The following is a 15,280-nucleotide window of genomic DNA, read 5'->3' as shown; positions in this document are numbered from 1 at the left end:
AGCAAACATTTCAAAAGAAATATGCCAAAATAAGCACAGGTTTTCAAATTAAGTGCATTTAAAATGACTTAATAACTATAATCCTCACCGTATCCCTGAATGCCAGGAGTATGAAACAGTAGAAAGGGCATGTTTGCCTGGGGGCCTGGATTCTAGTCTTGGCTCTGCCTCTGTGCAACCATGGGATCTGCAGCAAATTATTTGTTCTGAGGCTCTAGATCCCTTACCCGTAAGACAAGGGGATTGTTTTAGGAGAAACTCTAAAACTCCTTTTTAAATCTATGATTTTAAGATTTGACTGATTAATATAATTGCCACACTGCTCAGATCTAAGGAGTCAAATATTTAAGATAAAATGTTTCGCATCCCCTCACTCCCCTCTAGCATTAGGGAAGGTGCCAAAGCGATGGCAACGTAGGAACCTGAGTCATTTAACCAACCAGAAAGCTGTAGCAGAAAAGCTCTTACTATTACAAGGCATTGCACCTAATACAAATGCCTCCGAACAGGTCATCCGAGGGCCACTTGGAGTGATAAGCAGACATGGCCTCTCATACTTCTCAGATTGGTCTCCCACCGCAGTACCTTTATCTCTTGGACTAAGTAAGTCTCCTAAGCAATGATCACATGACACCTTTCTTCACTGAACTGTTATAATAACATCTAGAACTTATAATAACATCTAGAACTTAACTGTTTGTATGGTGTAAAGCACTCTGGTATTGGAGTTCAAATCCTGGATGTACTAAACAAGAAAGTTTCCTCATCTGTCTATATTTTCAGTTGAAGAGAGTAATTTTTGTACTTTATTGATTCTATAAAATTTTTCAAATTTTATAACCTTGAAATTGAAAGCATCTAATAATCTAATAGTCCATGTGTTTGAAAAGCATTGTGTCATAATTTGATTAGCAATACTTTTTCTTCGTAAAATTGATGGTGAATCTTAAAAGCAATGGAGTCTTTTAAAAACATTTTATTTGTTTATTTTTTGGTTTATAGGCTCTTCTTTTCACCTCTCATTCATTTTATTTTATTTTTTCTATCACCATTTATCCCTCTATGCCCTCTGCCACCTCCACCCACCCACCCCCACAATCACCATACTGTTGTCTACGTTCATGAGTTCTCTCTCTTTTTTTGTTTCTTTTTTGCTCAACCCCACCCCCTACGCCCACCAGAGCTGTCTACCTGCTCTCTCTATATGAAAAAGCAATGGAATCTTAAATTCAATTAAATATAGTAAAGTCCTGCCAATCTGATACAGAAATTTTTGTAAGGCTCTGATGAAACAAATGGTCTTCAAAAAGTCTTGTCAACTATAAACAGGAGAATGGACTGAATGTTGCCAAAAGTTTTTAGTCTCATAATGTCTTTAGAAGTCCTATATGAATTCAAATCTTACTAAATTGAATTTTCTCTGCAAAGTGAGGAAATGTGCTAACACAAGCCAAGCTAAAACCATATTGGCTGTTATGATTTCCTCATTGGCCAAAGGAATCAAATGCTGAAATACATCTATTCTTTTTACCAATCTTCCCCAACTGCATTTTATTCTCAAAGATAAGTTAATATTAAAAGCGAAAACGTAGCCTGGCTGGTGTGGCTCAGTGGATTGAGCATTGTCCCATGGACTGAGAAGTCCCAGTTTGATTTGGGTCAGGGCACATGCCTGGGTTGCCGGCTTGATCCCCAGTAGGGGGCGCGCAGGAGGCAGCGATTGCTGTATCTCTCACATTGATGTTTTTATCTCTCTCTCCCTTTCTCTCTCTCTAAAAAATCAATTAAAACATATTTAAAAAATAAAATCAAAAGCTTAATAAACTTATTAATATATGTATATAAAATAAACATTTTTCTATAAAAATATAAGCAGCAAAGTGAAACTTATCCATGCAAGTCATCATCTAGTAAGCCAGCTTCACAAGCTGTAAACTTCATCTAATGATACTGTCACAGTTGGAATATTTCTGGTACTCATCTACGCACTGTTTAAAAAATAGTGAGTAGAAATTAATCTTTTTAAAAATTAAAGTTATTTTATAACTAATATTTCTTATTATAAAGGGTAACATATGTTTCTTGTAGAGATTTTGGAAAATGCAGAAAAGAATAAGTAATTTAAATCCTACCACCCTAAAATAATCCTCATTAAGATGTGGACATATATTTTCCAGCCTTGTATACAGTACTATATACATTAATGTCAAACTGGAATCAGAGACTATTGGTTATATATACACATAAATAAAGTTTATATCAATATGTTTTACTTAAGCTCCTTTTATCAGGACCATTTTCGTATCAGAAAATATTCTTCAAGAACTCTTTGCAAGGTAGATTGGAACATTTGGGAAAAAGAAAACACTGGATCCATGCTTAACTCTTTACAAAATAGTTCCTGACTCTGGTTGCACATCACAAATCACTTACAGAAAAAATTTTAAAATACAGTGGCCATTCCCTACCCTCAGAGATTCTAAATAAGTTAGTCTGGGATGGGATCTAGACACAATTGTTTTTTTCCTTGTGTAATTATAATGCATAGCCCTGAATGAGAACTGTTGTTTGACATCAAGATAAGTTCCAAATTGATTTAAAAATTGATTGTTAAAAAAGAAATCGTGGAATTACTGAATAAAAATATAACATAATTTTAGAGTACTAAAGAACACTAACAGCAGAAACACCATAAGGAAAATATTCATATATTTACTTACATGAGAACTTTAAATTTCTGAATGTCAAAAAAAAACCTGACAACAACCCACAAACAAAACTGAAAAGCAAATCACAAACTAGGCAAAATATTTCCAATGTACATTATAGGCAAAGCTCTTAAGAAAGTAAAAGGAAAACATTTAGGACTAAATAGAAAAGGTTAGGCTTAGTAAATTACCCAGAAAAAAATCACTAAATATATGGAGATGGAAAGCATTTTCTTTTTAAATGAAAAATAGGCTGATCTTCACTTCAGAATATATTCCTCTTTTCCTGACTCCCCCCTTCCACTTATAACTCAGGGGTTATACAGTAGCATTTACATTTACACCATGGAGCTTTATCTCATTAAAAAATTGAACTCTAAGCAAATATAGTAAAACGACAATATGATGACATAAAGAGGAAACTCACACCGACACATGAAGGTCTCATAAAATCAGATGCAAAAGAACATAACTCCACTTTATTACTGCCCGAGTCCAGCTCTGCACAGGTTCAACTCGCAATGAAAAGGAAGCCTTTTCAATCTGCTGCACTGACTTTACCTCATTAGAATGCACACTCATTATTTCCTGATTACCCCTCTACAGAAAACGCAACATTTCCTACCTGGGTTTCCACACCCCTTGCACAGTATTCATATATTTTATCCCCAAAGATTGCGATAATCACTTCAAGCACAATAACCCATTTGAAAATAGGTTTTATAGGCAAAAGGCACACTTTTAGTGATGTGATCACAATCATCAGATGCTCTAATTCCCCTCAAGCACATATTGTGCGGTGTGTACACAAATGATTCAGAGGCTGCTACAGGCTGAATGAGTCAACTCATCCCAATGTGTACTTCCTGGTTCCAGGATGTATCCATAGGAACCCTTTGAAATGTTTTATTAATTTGGCTCCTTGCTATTTTTCACTGGTGCCAAACCTTTCAAGATAATGCAGTTTAGACATGTCACAGCTGTTGAAACTCCTAGCGTAAGCTTGAGCTGACAGTGGTGTGTCATCGAGAACCAGAAACACCGAGACAACAGTATGGTAAAGAGTAGACGTATGAAAAATAAGACGACAAAGGGCAGAAAATATTGCCTTACCCACTTAAGGCAGGGCTCTGGGGGAAAACATCTGGTTCGGAGAAAACAGTGAGTCTCAGCACAGAAAAGGAGTCACGGGGTAGAGCGAGGAGAGGCCAGATGTGAGAGATGGCTCTGCGAAGCTGAAGAGCCAGCAGGCAGCAAGACACTGGTCTCTGGGGGAGTTTATATTCAAAAAGGTGAGAGATCTCTGACCTTGAAATCGAGACAGGAACCATAATTTGAGAGTTTTGCTGTTGTGTTTAAAACTAGACCTTACTATGTCAGGAATGCTTCCCATCTTGCATTCGCAGGTTAACTTTACAAAGCACTCTATATACTTTGAGGAGCAAGCAAAGCTGGAATTTACAGGGGTTTAAAAAGAGTGTTAGTTTAGAACTATTAAATTTGAACAACTATTGAATATCATTTATTTCTACTAAACCAGATTTTTTTTTTACAAAAGGGAATAAAAAATATTATAGTTTACCAATTTGACAAAGAAGTTCAGTCATAACAATTGGTATATCTAAGAAATAAACCACTCTCCAGTTAAAAAATCCACTCCCGCCCAGCCAGTGTGGCTCATGCACCAAGAGATCGCCGGTTTGATTCCTGGTCAGGGCACATGTCCAGGTTGTGGGCCAGATCTTCCATTGGGGGCCTGCAGCCAATCGATGTTTTCTCTCATTGATGCTTCTATCTCTCTCTCCCTCTCCCTTTCGCTCTCTCTAAAATCAATAAAGAAAACACATTTAAAAAACTAAAATAAAAATAAATAAAAAGTCCACTCCTCCCTTACCCCTTCCTCCAAAAAAAAAAAAAAGCACACAAACATTTACAAACACTGATTTCTGGGTAAGTCTTAAAAACTAATCTGAAAGATCTATAAGGCTCACAGGCTAGACAAGAGATTTAAAAGTTTATTTTGTGTGGGTGTAAGTTGGTATGTAATTGTGTGTGGATCAGATAGGATCTTGAAAAGATCCCAATCACATGTGTATGATCATTTAAAGCAAACACTTTCCTCTCATTGACATTTAAATATTATCTTCAGAAATGAACGATTAGGAAGAACCTCGGGTTCACTGATAGTTGCACACCACCTTCAGATCTACAAATACAGAGCACAATTGAACAGGCGCGGGCACTATACATAATCTTTACAACAATCTCATGACTTAGTAATATTAGAGTCCATCAAGCACATCTGGCCACTCCTCACTCTGTTCAGTAAGACACCTTTTTTGTGCGAAAAGAATCGTTGTTTGTTCCATGAGAGAATCACTGAGAAATGTCAGGGCCCAGATTTGAAATCAGTCTGTCCTGCCCCCCAAGGCCATGCTCTTTCCAGTAGAACAGAATGCCTTCTACATCTGAAAGATTCGGGCCCCTTTTATACCCATCCAGGTATATTCTAAAGCATTTCGTGACAATAAACCTGAAATATAAGTGATGCATAGAGCGAAAATTCAAAATAATACAACTATTTGAAATTCACTGTTTAGGTCCTGGATGGATCGCTCAATTGATTGGAGCATTGTCCTGTATATCACAAGGTTGCAAATTTGGTTCCTGGTCAGGGCACATACCTAGGTTGCCAGTTCAATCCCCAGTCAGGCATGTATGGGAGGCAACCCATCAATGTTTCTCTCTCACACCAATGTTTCTCTCTCTCTCTCTCTCACTTCCTCTGTCAAAATATCAATAAACATATCCTCTAAGAAGGATTAGAATAAATATATAAAACTCTTTTCAGAACAAACACTATGAGTCTCGTCTTTCTAAGACATCCTCAAGAAATGAGAGAATCTGAATTTTTTTTTTTATTCTCACCCGAGGACATTTTTCCATTTTTTGTTCAGATAGAGTGGGACGGAGAGAGAGAGAGTAACATCGACATGAAAGGGACACATCGAGTGGCTGCCACCTTCACGACCAACCAGGGTCAGGGACAAACTGCAACCGAGGTACGTGCCCTTAGTGGGAACCAAACCCGGGTCTCTCTGGACCGCAGGCCAAGGCTCTAACTGCTGAGCCAAACTGGCCAGGGTGAGAATCTGAATATTTTTATTCTTCAAACTACTAAGATTTATATTCTATTAAATATCCCAATTTTTTTGCCCTGGCCATTTGGCTCAGCAGTTAGAGTGTTGGGCCGCGGACCAGAGAGTCCCAGGTTCAGTTCCTGCTAAGGGCATGTACCTCGGTTGCAGTTTGTCCCCGGCCCTGGTTGGGGTCGCATGTGTGGCAGCCACTCGACGTGTCTCTCTAAATATCTCAGTTTTTAAAACTCATCAGTTTGAGATGAAACTTTCAAAAATGTATTGAATATTCATTCAAAATCAGGAAATCTATTACTACTACTCACCATTTTAATAAAACAAAAGAGAAAATTCATATCACTATATTCTTGGCTGCCAAAACACATTAGACAACATCTAACACCTATTTTTAAAATTATTTTATTCTTTAAGTCATGACACAGAAAATTGACTTTTGGTGTATGGTTTTTAAATTTTAACACATGTATAGATTGATGTAACCACAACCACAATCAGGATACAGAAAAGTTCCATCATACCCAGAAAACGCCTTGATGTTACCTCTTCATAGTCATACATTCCCCCTCCTTTAATTTCTGGCAACCACTGACCTTTTCTCTATCACTGTAGTTTTGTCTATTTGAAAATGCCATTTAGATGGAATCATTTAGTATATGACCTTTTATGACTTTCTTTTGAAAATTATTACTGATTTGGGAGGGAAACATCAGTTTGTTGTTCCACATATTTACACATTCATTGGTTGATTCTTATATGTGCCCTGACTGGGAATCAAACCCACAACCTTGCCATATAGGGACAATGATCTAACCAACTGAGCGACCTGGGCAGCGCCAAGACTGGACTTTTTTTTTTTTAATTCAGGAGAATGCCTTTGAGACTCATCCGAGTTGTATGAATCAATAGTTTGTTTCTTTTTATTACTGGTAGTATTCCTTTGTATGTATCATGCTTTGTCAATTCAGGACATCTGGGTGGTTTCCAGTTTTATGCTTGTGATTAGAGCAGCTATAAACATTTGTATATAGATTTTTGTGTGAACATACGTTTCCATTTCTCTGGAAAATACCCAGGGCTGGGATTGCTGTCATATGGTAATTTATTTAACTTTATAGATAACTGCAAAACTGGTTTCCAGATGGTTATAGAAGAGTTCCAGTTGCTCCACATCCTTGACAAGACTTGCTATTTCCAGTATTTTTATTTTAGCCATTCTAATAGGTATATAGTGGTATCTTACATGACTTTAATTACATTTCCTCAATTAATAATTATGTTGAACATTTCTAATTTTTTTCTTTATTGATTTTAGAGAGAGGAAGGGAGAGGGAGAGAGAGAAACATTGATGAAAGATAGTATCAATCGGTTGCCTCCGGCACGCCCCCCACTGGGGATCGGGCCCACAACCTGGGCATGTGCCCTGACTGGAAATCAAACCAGCGACCTCTTGGTGCCTGGGTCAATGCTCAACCACTGAGCCACACTGGCCGGGCTATGTTGAACGTTTCTTCACATGCTAAATTGTCATTAGTATTTTATTTATTTATTTATTTTTTATCCTCACCCAAGGACATTTTTCCATTTCTTATTCAGACAGAGGGGGAGGGAGAGACAGGAAGAGAGAGAGAGAGAAATATCAATGTGAAAGGGACACATCAACTGGCTGCCACCCGCACAAACCAACCAGGGCCGGGGACAAACTGCAACTGAAGTACATGCCTTACCAAACCCAGGTCTCTCTGGACCACAGGCTGATGCTCTAACCACTGAGCAAAACCAGCCAGGGCTGCCATTAGTATATTTTGTTTGGTAAACTTCTGTCCAAGATTTTGGTTCATTTTTAATTAGGTTGCCTTCTCCTTGTAGAGTTTTAAGAGTTTTTTTTAATATATTCTTTACATAGAGTCCTTTATTGAATATGTGATTTACAATATTTTCTCCCAGACTGTAACTTGTCTAGTCATTTTCTTTTTTCACTCAGTATTTATTTACAGTCTTCATTTTCCCCCTTGTGCAGCCTAAACTCCTGTTATTGTCATTGAATTGACTCTATGATGTACAAATTTTCCACATATAAATATCCCTGAAATCAGGATACTATTGAGCCAATATCAGCTGTGATATAATTGTATACTAGTCATTTTCTTAACACTGTTTTTTGTACAGCAGATTTTTAAATTCTAATGAAGTCAAACATCAATATTTTCTTTTGTGGATTGTGCTTTTGGTGTCTAAGAATTCTTTGTCTAACCTTAAGTCACAAAGACTTCAGCTTATGTACTCTAAAAATTTATAGTTTTCTGTTTTACATTTACATCAAGGATTCACTTTGAATTAATTTTTGTATACGGTGTGAGGTTCAGGTTGAGGTTCATTTTTTTTGCATATCAAAGGCCAATAGTTCCAGTTCTCCACTGAATTGCCTTTCCACCTTTCTCTCGCTACTCTTACCTTTTTCTGGAAAAGATTGTGCAGAATTGGTGTTATTTCTTCTTTAAATGTTTGGTAGAACTCACCAGTAGAACCATCTGGGCCTGGAGATTTTTATTTCAGAAGGCTTTTAAACAAAAATTCTTTTGTTGTTATACTACTACTTTATACACTTAGTTCACCTGGAGTGGGTTATGGCAGTTTGTGATGTTGGAATAGGAAATCTACCGTGGGCCCTACGCATCCCTGCATGCTCTTGTTCGGTAGGCCAAGAATGCAGGGCTCTAACCACGTTATCTGGGCCCTTTCTTGGGGCTGTATTTGCAGTGAGCAGTATTGAGCTAGTGTCTTCCTCTCAACATGAAGTCAGTTTTAAAAGACATAAATTTCCTAAATTCAGGGTTCCTTGGGGGCTATACGAATTCATCGCATGTGTAGCATCTATCTAGTCTTATCTGTACTGTCCCTATGATCTTAGGAGTTATGTGCAAGCCGTGCAAATTAATACGAAGCTCACGAGACTTGCTGTGCTTTGAGCAATAAAGTCCTTTGTCTCTGACCTAGAAGTCTTGTGTCCTCTGCAGCTTCTATGGAGCAGTAATAGGTTAACTAGTTAGCTTGTAGGTAGGATAAAATCTCAGATCCTTCAGTTCTTGAAACAGTTTGCAGGGAACTGGTTATTTAACCTAAACTGTCATATTTATGTTAGTAGGTTCCCCCCCAGCATTTTCTTACTGTTGTCCTGTTAATGCCTGCAGAGTCTGGTATCTCCTTTTCATTCCTATTACTGTTCATTTGTGTTGTTTATTTTTTTCTTTATCAATTTTGTTACAGATTTTTCTATTTTAATGATCTTTTCAAAGAACCAGTTTTGGTTTCATTGATATTTATCCGTAGACTTTTCTGTGATCAAGTTCATTTTAACTGCTCTCATCGTTATTATTTCCTTCCTCCTGATGCTTTGGGGTTATTTTTCACTTAAAAAAACTCTTAAGTTGGAAGCTTAGATTATTGATTCAAGACTTCTCTATAAACATTAAATGCTATAAATGTCCTCTATGAAATACTTTTGTTTCCCCTCACAAATTTGGTATGCTGTGTATTTATTTGTAGTCAGTTCAAAATATTTGGTAAGTTATGGTTAGTATAAAAGTGGTTTTCACGTGCTTGTAGATTTTCCCCAGTTATTTTTCCATTTCTGGTTATGATTAGAGAGCATATTTTGTATAATTTCAATTCTTTTTTATTTGTTGTGATATATGGCCCAGAATATGATCGATCATGATGGTCCATGTGCAACCTGAAAAGAATGGATGTACTACTGCTGCTGGGTTAAGTGGTCCGGAAATGTCAGCTACTCCAGTTAAAGCTGTTGTTCAGTTGTTCTATATTTTAGCTGATTTTCTACTAGTTCCACTGATTACTGAGAGAAGAATGTTGAGACCCACAACTATGATTATGGATTTGTCTATTTCAGTTTTGTTTTTGCTGTATGTATTTTGAAGATCTGTTGTTTTGTATATATACTTAGGATTGCATGTCTTCTTAGTAAATTGACTCTTTTATCTTTTTATGCTTTCTTTATCCCTGGTCATTTTTATTACTTTGAGGTCTACTTTGATATTAATATAGTCATTCAAGCTTCTGATTATTGTTTGCATGGGTATTTATTTTATATTAGTCATTTTATTTTATTTTATTTTAATTTACCTATATCATTATATTTGAAGTGAGTTTCTTATAGAGAGCATATAGTTGGGACATTTAAAAAAAATCTATTCTGACTGTCTCTTAATTCAGGTATTTAAAATATTTACACTCACTGAAATTATTGATGTGTTTGAATTTAGGTCTATCCTTTTAGTTTTCTGCTTGTTTCTCTCTGTTTTTAATCCCTCTGTTTTTCCTTTCCTCTCTTCTTTTGGGTTATTTGAACATATTTTTATATTTTACTTTAATTTTTAAAATTAATTTATTTTTGTTACAGATGTTTCTCCTTTCTCCACCATTGACACCCTCCTTCCAATCCCTTCCCCTTCATCCCATCCCCAGCATTGTTGTCTATGTCCATTGGTTACACATACATGCATATAAGTTCTGTGGTTTATCTCTTCCCTCCCCACCCCCCGACCCCCACTTCTGAGGTACCCTACTTCTATGTCTCTGGGTCTATTTTGTTCATCAGTTTGTTTTGTTCATTATATTCCACGAATAAGTGAGATCATGTGATATTTGTCTTTCTCTGCTTGGCTTGTTTCACTTGGGATAATACTCTTCAGTTCCCTCCACGTCATCGCAAAGGATAAAAGATCTTTCTTTCTTACAGCTGCACAGTGTTCTATTGTGTACATGTACCACAGCTTTTTTATCCACTCATCTATTGATGGACACTTGGGCTGTTTCTAGATCTTATCGATTGTAAATAGTGTAATTTTTGTATTGTGTTTTTTACAAAACATTTGTGTATTTTGTTTTGTTTTATAGTTGTTACTTTAGGGATTCCAGAATATATATTTTTAACTTTTCAAAGTCTACTTGGAACCACTTCATGTGGAATATAGAAATCTTACTGCACATTATCAAAAGTAATTAACACTATTCTGGAGATACTGGCAAAGGGGCAAAAAGGAGAGGTTAAAAAATGGAAATAAGAGAATAAAAATGACTATTATTAATAGATGACATATTTGTTTACCTCAAAAATACAAGAGAACTAGAAAATTATTACAAATGTTAGTATTCAGTTAGGTGATTGGGAACAAAATTAAAATACAGAAATCAAGTCTTCATGTGTAAAATAGTAGCTGTATGCAAGATAGAATGAAAGAAGATATTAAAATATCTAGGGGTATTAAGAAATGTACAAGAGCTATATTAGGAAATTTTAAAAACGTGACAGGCATGCTCACGTTGAAGAAATGGAAAGGTATTTCACACCAGTTTCTTGGGTTACTATGAAGGCAGCCATAGAGTCAGACAGCTGATGATATGTTTGGCCAAAAGAATGAGCTCCATCTGTGGAATTAACATCCAACGAGTTAAGAAAGCTGAATTTCTTGCCCTGGCCAGTGTGGCTCAGTTGGCTGGGCATCATCCCATGCACTGAAGGGTTGCTGGTTTGATTGCCAGTTTGATTCCCAGTCAGGGCACATGCCTGGGTTGCAGGGCTCAATATTTTGCTCTCATATAGATGTCTCCCTCTCCCTCTCCCTTCCTCTCACTCTAAAAGTCAATTTAAGAAATCTTAAGAAAAAGGAAACAGAATCTCCCTAAATTGATTTGGAAATTCAATTCATCCCACTAAAAAAGAATAAACAGGACTTATTTTTCTTTTGAAAGTCAGAACAACTGATTCTAAAGTTCGCATAAAAATTAGCAAGAATAACTTGAACAATCATAGAGCACTAAAAGGAAATTATCCCCTACAGGAATGTGAGGCATATTTTAAAGCTACAATAATTAAAACAGTGTGGTACTAGACCATGAATCAACAGTTCATTGGAACAGCCATAAAAGCCTAGAAATAGACTAGAAACAAATCAGTATAGAAAATGTGGACCATGTAATATATGATGTTGTAATAAGTGGGCAACCATTTGAAAAAAAAAAGTTGAATCCCTAGTTCATATTTTATAGCAAAATAAATCTAGGTGGACCCAAACTTTAAACATAAAACTACTAGAAGAAAAAATGGGGAACTTAAACATAATCTCAAAGAGATAAATCTTTCCACATGAGACACAGGTAGAATGCAAACAGAGAAGCCATAAAAAAATATACTGTTAATTCCACCTGTGTTTTTTTTAAAAAATCTACAAGCTCATGTAAGCTTCAGTGTCCAAGGTTTCTATTGGGAGTTCATTAGATAGGCATGATTGATTGAATTATTGACTACAGGCTGTTCCTTTTGCGTCTGGCAGGTGGGAAGAGACGATGGGTGTGAATGGGGAGGGCAACAAAGGCACACTAGAACCTGCCAGGATGAGCAGAATCCATGGGAACTGAGTGAAATTCATACCAGTTTCTGTCTCCAAACCTCCAACTTCAACAAGAGCTGTCCTGAAGAGCCTGGCACCCTTTGTCACTTAGTAAAACATGTACCTGGCCCAGGAGTCAGAATAGCTGAAGGAGGCCATCCAGCAGCAGTTGGCATTCCTGTGGGCCTCACTGTTGGCCTGTAGGCCAAGATGAACCAGCAAACAACAACGTGGGTGAACAGCAAGTGTGTGTCTTGCTTGGACATTTCAACTATAAAAAGAACCTGTACCTAGCTACTCTACTTCCCACCTTCCAAATCTCCATCAAACAGCTCTTGTGACACACACTACCCTGGAATTACAGGGAGAATTCTGAGGAACACATCTCTAGTTTATCTAAATTTGCACCAAGTAAATCCACCACAGATGGTCAGAGGTCTCTAAAGATATTTGAGCTGAGAACCTGAAGGAGGAGGATTCAGGCATGCAACCATGCCAAGATTTGGAAGAGAACATTTCAGGCAGAAAAAAGGGTAAATGCAAAGGCTCTGAGGCAGTGACATAAATGGTTAGTTTTTTAATGGTGAGGCTGGGGCATGGTGAGAGGGAGTGTACAAAACGAGATCAGAGATAGAGGCAGGGACCAGATTGTGTGGGGCCTTGCAGAACACGGTAACAAGCATGGATCATTTTTTGTAAGTTGCAATTGGAAGCAACTAGAGTTTTTAACAGGGAAATAGTTAAAAACTATATACTTTTACTGATCTGACTTTTTTTTTTTTACTCTATTGTACACTAATTCCAAACTTAAAACAAAGGCGTAAGGTTAGCACAAAGAATTCTATCATCCAGCTTTGCTTTAATGAGCAGGGCCACTTTTTCCATGACTCCAAGCCTCCTGGTATTGTGTGTCAGTGACTCCTAGAGCACAAGGTACACAGTGCCCTTCCCGTTGTGCAGGGAGAATGTCCAAGTGGGGAAGCAGCAACATTACTTAGAGAACTACTGCTAGAGTTCAGGCCAGTGAGCTCCACACTAGTTTTTTATTGTTGTTGGTATGTGCCCCTAGCGGTAACTGAACCCAGGACTCTCTGGTCCACAAGCCGACGCTCCAACCGCTGAGCCAAACCAGCCAGGGCATCCACACTAGTTTTAATCTCTCACAGAAAAAGCAGTCTCATTAATTTAGTCTCAATTCATGAATTCATGTTGAAACAAAAAATGGTTATTACCTCTTCAGATTTGGTCTCAAATCGACTATTGTATCAATTTTCAAAAACAAACAAAAAACCCTCAAAGATTTGTCACCACTAAGTTATTCAAAGAGACTGTTTCACACATAATTTGAGATTTTCAAAGAATCTCCAGAGAATATGCACAGTCTCCTAAGGGAAATATATTGAAGGGCTGTTCCTATTAATGTACAGGTTCCACACTCATTATGTTAGGCTTGGCCTTAGACTTGCATATCTTCTATTTTCACTAGACTTGGCTTACTATATTTGAGATCATGAAAAACTCTCCTAAAGCAAGCTCTTCTGCCTGGGTTATCTCTCCCTGCTAGCAATGATGTCTGGCTGAGAGCCAAGGTTCAAATATTGAAGTGTGTTGAGTACACAATTAAGTAGCAGTTAATATTATACATATCAATAAATATAAATATCTTCGGTACCTTTTTTAAAGGAAAAAACAAAATGCTTCATGTTTGTTTCTTTGTTTTAAAGGGCTCTAGAAAGACCATTCATCTTCTTACAAAAAACAACAACAAAAAAAACGTAAAAATAGATTTTAAAAAAGCATTATTTGACAGAGAAAATAAAGTTTTGCTATTTAATTGGTTTGCAGTATACACTCATCTTTCTGTAATCTGTAGTGACATATATTCATGTAAACATTCAGAGAAAGGGGAATGTAATGTCATGACTTACGGACTATACATTTGATCTCTGATTACTAAACTTTATTAATAACTATTTTATACATGAATTATTAACAATCGTTTTACTTCATTTAACAATGGCTCTTGAATAACAAAATAAATTATCAGGAAATTCAACCATAAATTAAAAAAATAAACACCTGCTGAAGTTTCATAAATGCAAGCACAGTAATGTATTTAATACATACTGATTGCAGTTTCTATGTTCTTTGTGTAAAGTAATATAAAGATTATTCCCGTCCCATTGTTGCAAGTTCACAAAATCTCTGCACAGACTTCACCATTTTTTTTTTCAGCTTAATTAACTTGCACTTCAGATGAACACAACAGACAGTAACTGGTGTTATTAGTGAGATGTGGTAAAAGAAAAGGTCAAGATCACTCAGCAGATCATGTAAACCTAAAACATACCCCAGACTTTCTAGTCTTGACCTGTAGCTCTCATTATTACGTAATTTAGAAAGAACTGTTAGAAATGCTTTATCAAGCAGGTTGAACTTTGCACTTTGCCATTTTGCTAGTCACAAACGCATATGCTCATAATGAAACAATACTACTCATTTCCAATGAGACTAGGTATGAGGGAAAAACAAAAAGGAAGCCATGAATATTTTTAAGTTGTGCTACATTATTTTAACTATTTAATTTTAAAGTTTAATTACCAGATCAGTGTACCATTTCTTTCTTATTTTTTATCCTCACTTCAGGATATGTTTACTGATTTTTTTTAGAGAGAGAAAGAAAGGGACAGAGGGAGGGAGGAAGAGAGAGAGCAAGCTAGAGAGAGAAACATCAACCAGGGATCAAACCCAAAATACTTTTTGGCACACGGGACGATGCTCCAACCGAACCACCTGGCCAGGCCAAGTGCACCATTCCTTGCTTAAAAAATGTAATACCTCTGAAAGTAGATTTAAAATTTTTTATTTTTTTAATTCTCACCTGAGGATATATTTTTTTCCTATTTATCTTCAGATAGAGTGGGAGGGAGAGAGGAGGAGAGAAAGGGAGAGAGAGAAACACTGATGTGAGAGGGACACATCGACTGGTTGCCTCTTGCACATACC

Source organism: Molossus molossus, unplaced genomic scaffold, assembly GCF_014108415.1.
Source record: "Molossus molossus isolate mMolMol1 unplaced genomic scaffold, mMolMol1.p scaffold_m16_p_9, whole genome shotgun sequence".
Lineage (NCBI taxonomy): Eukaryota > Metazoa > Chordata > Mammalia > Chiroptera > Molossidae > Molossus > Molossus molossus.
Note: the sequence above shows the minus strand (reverse complement) of the source record.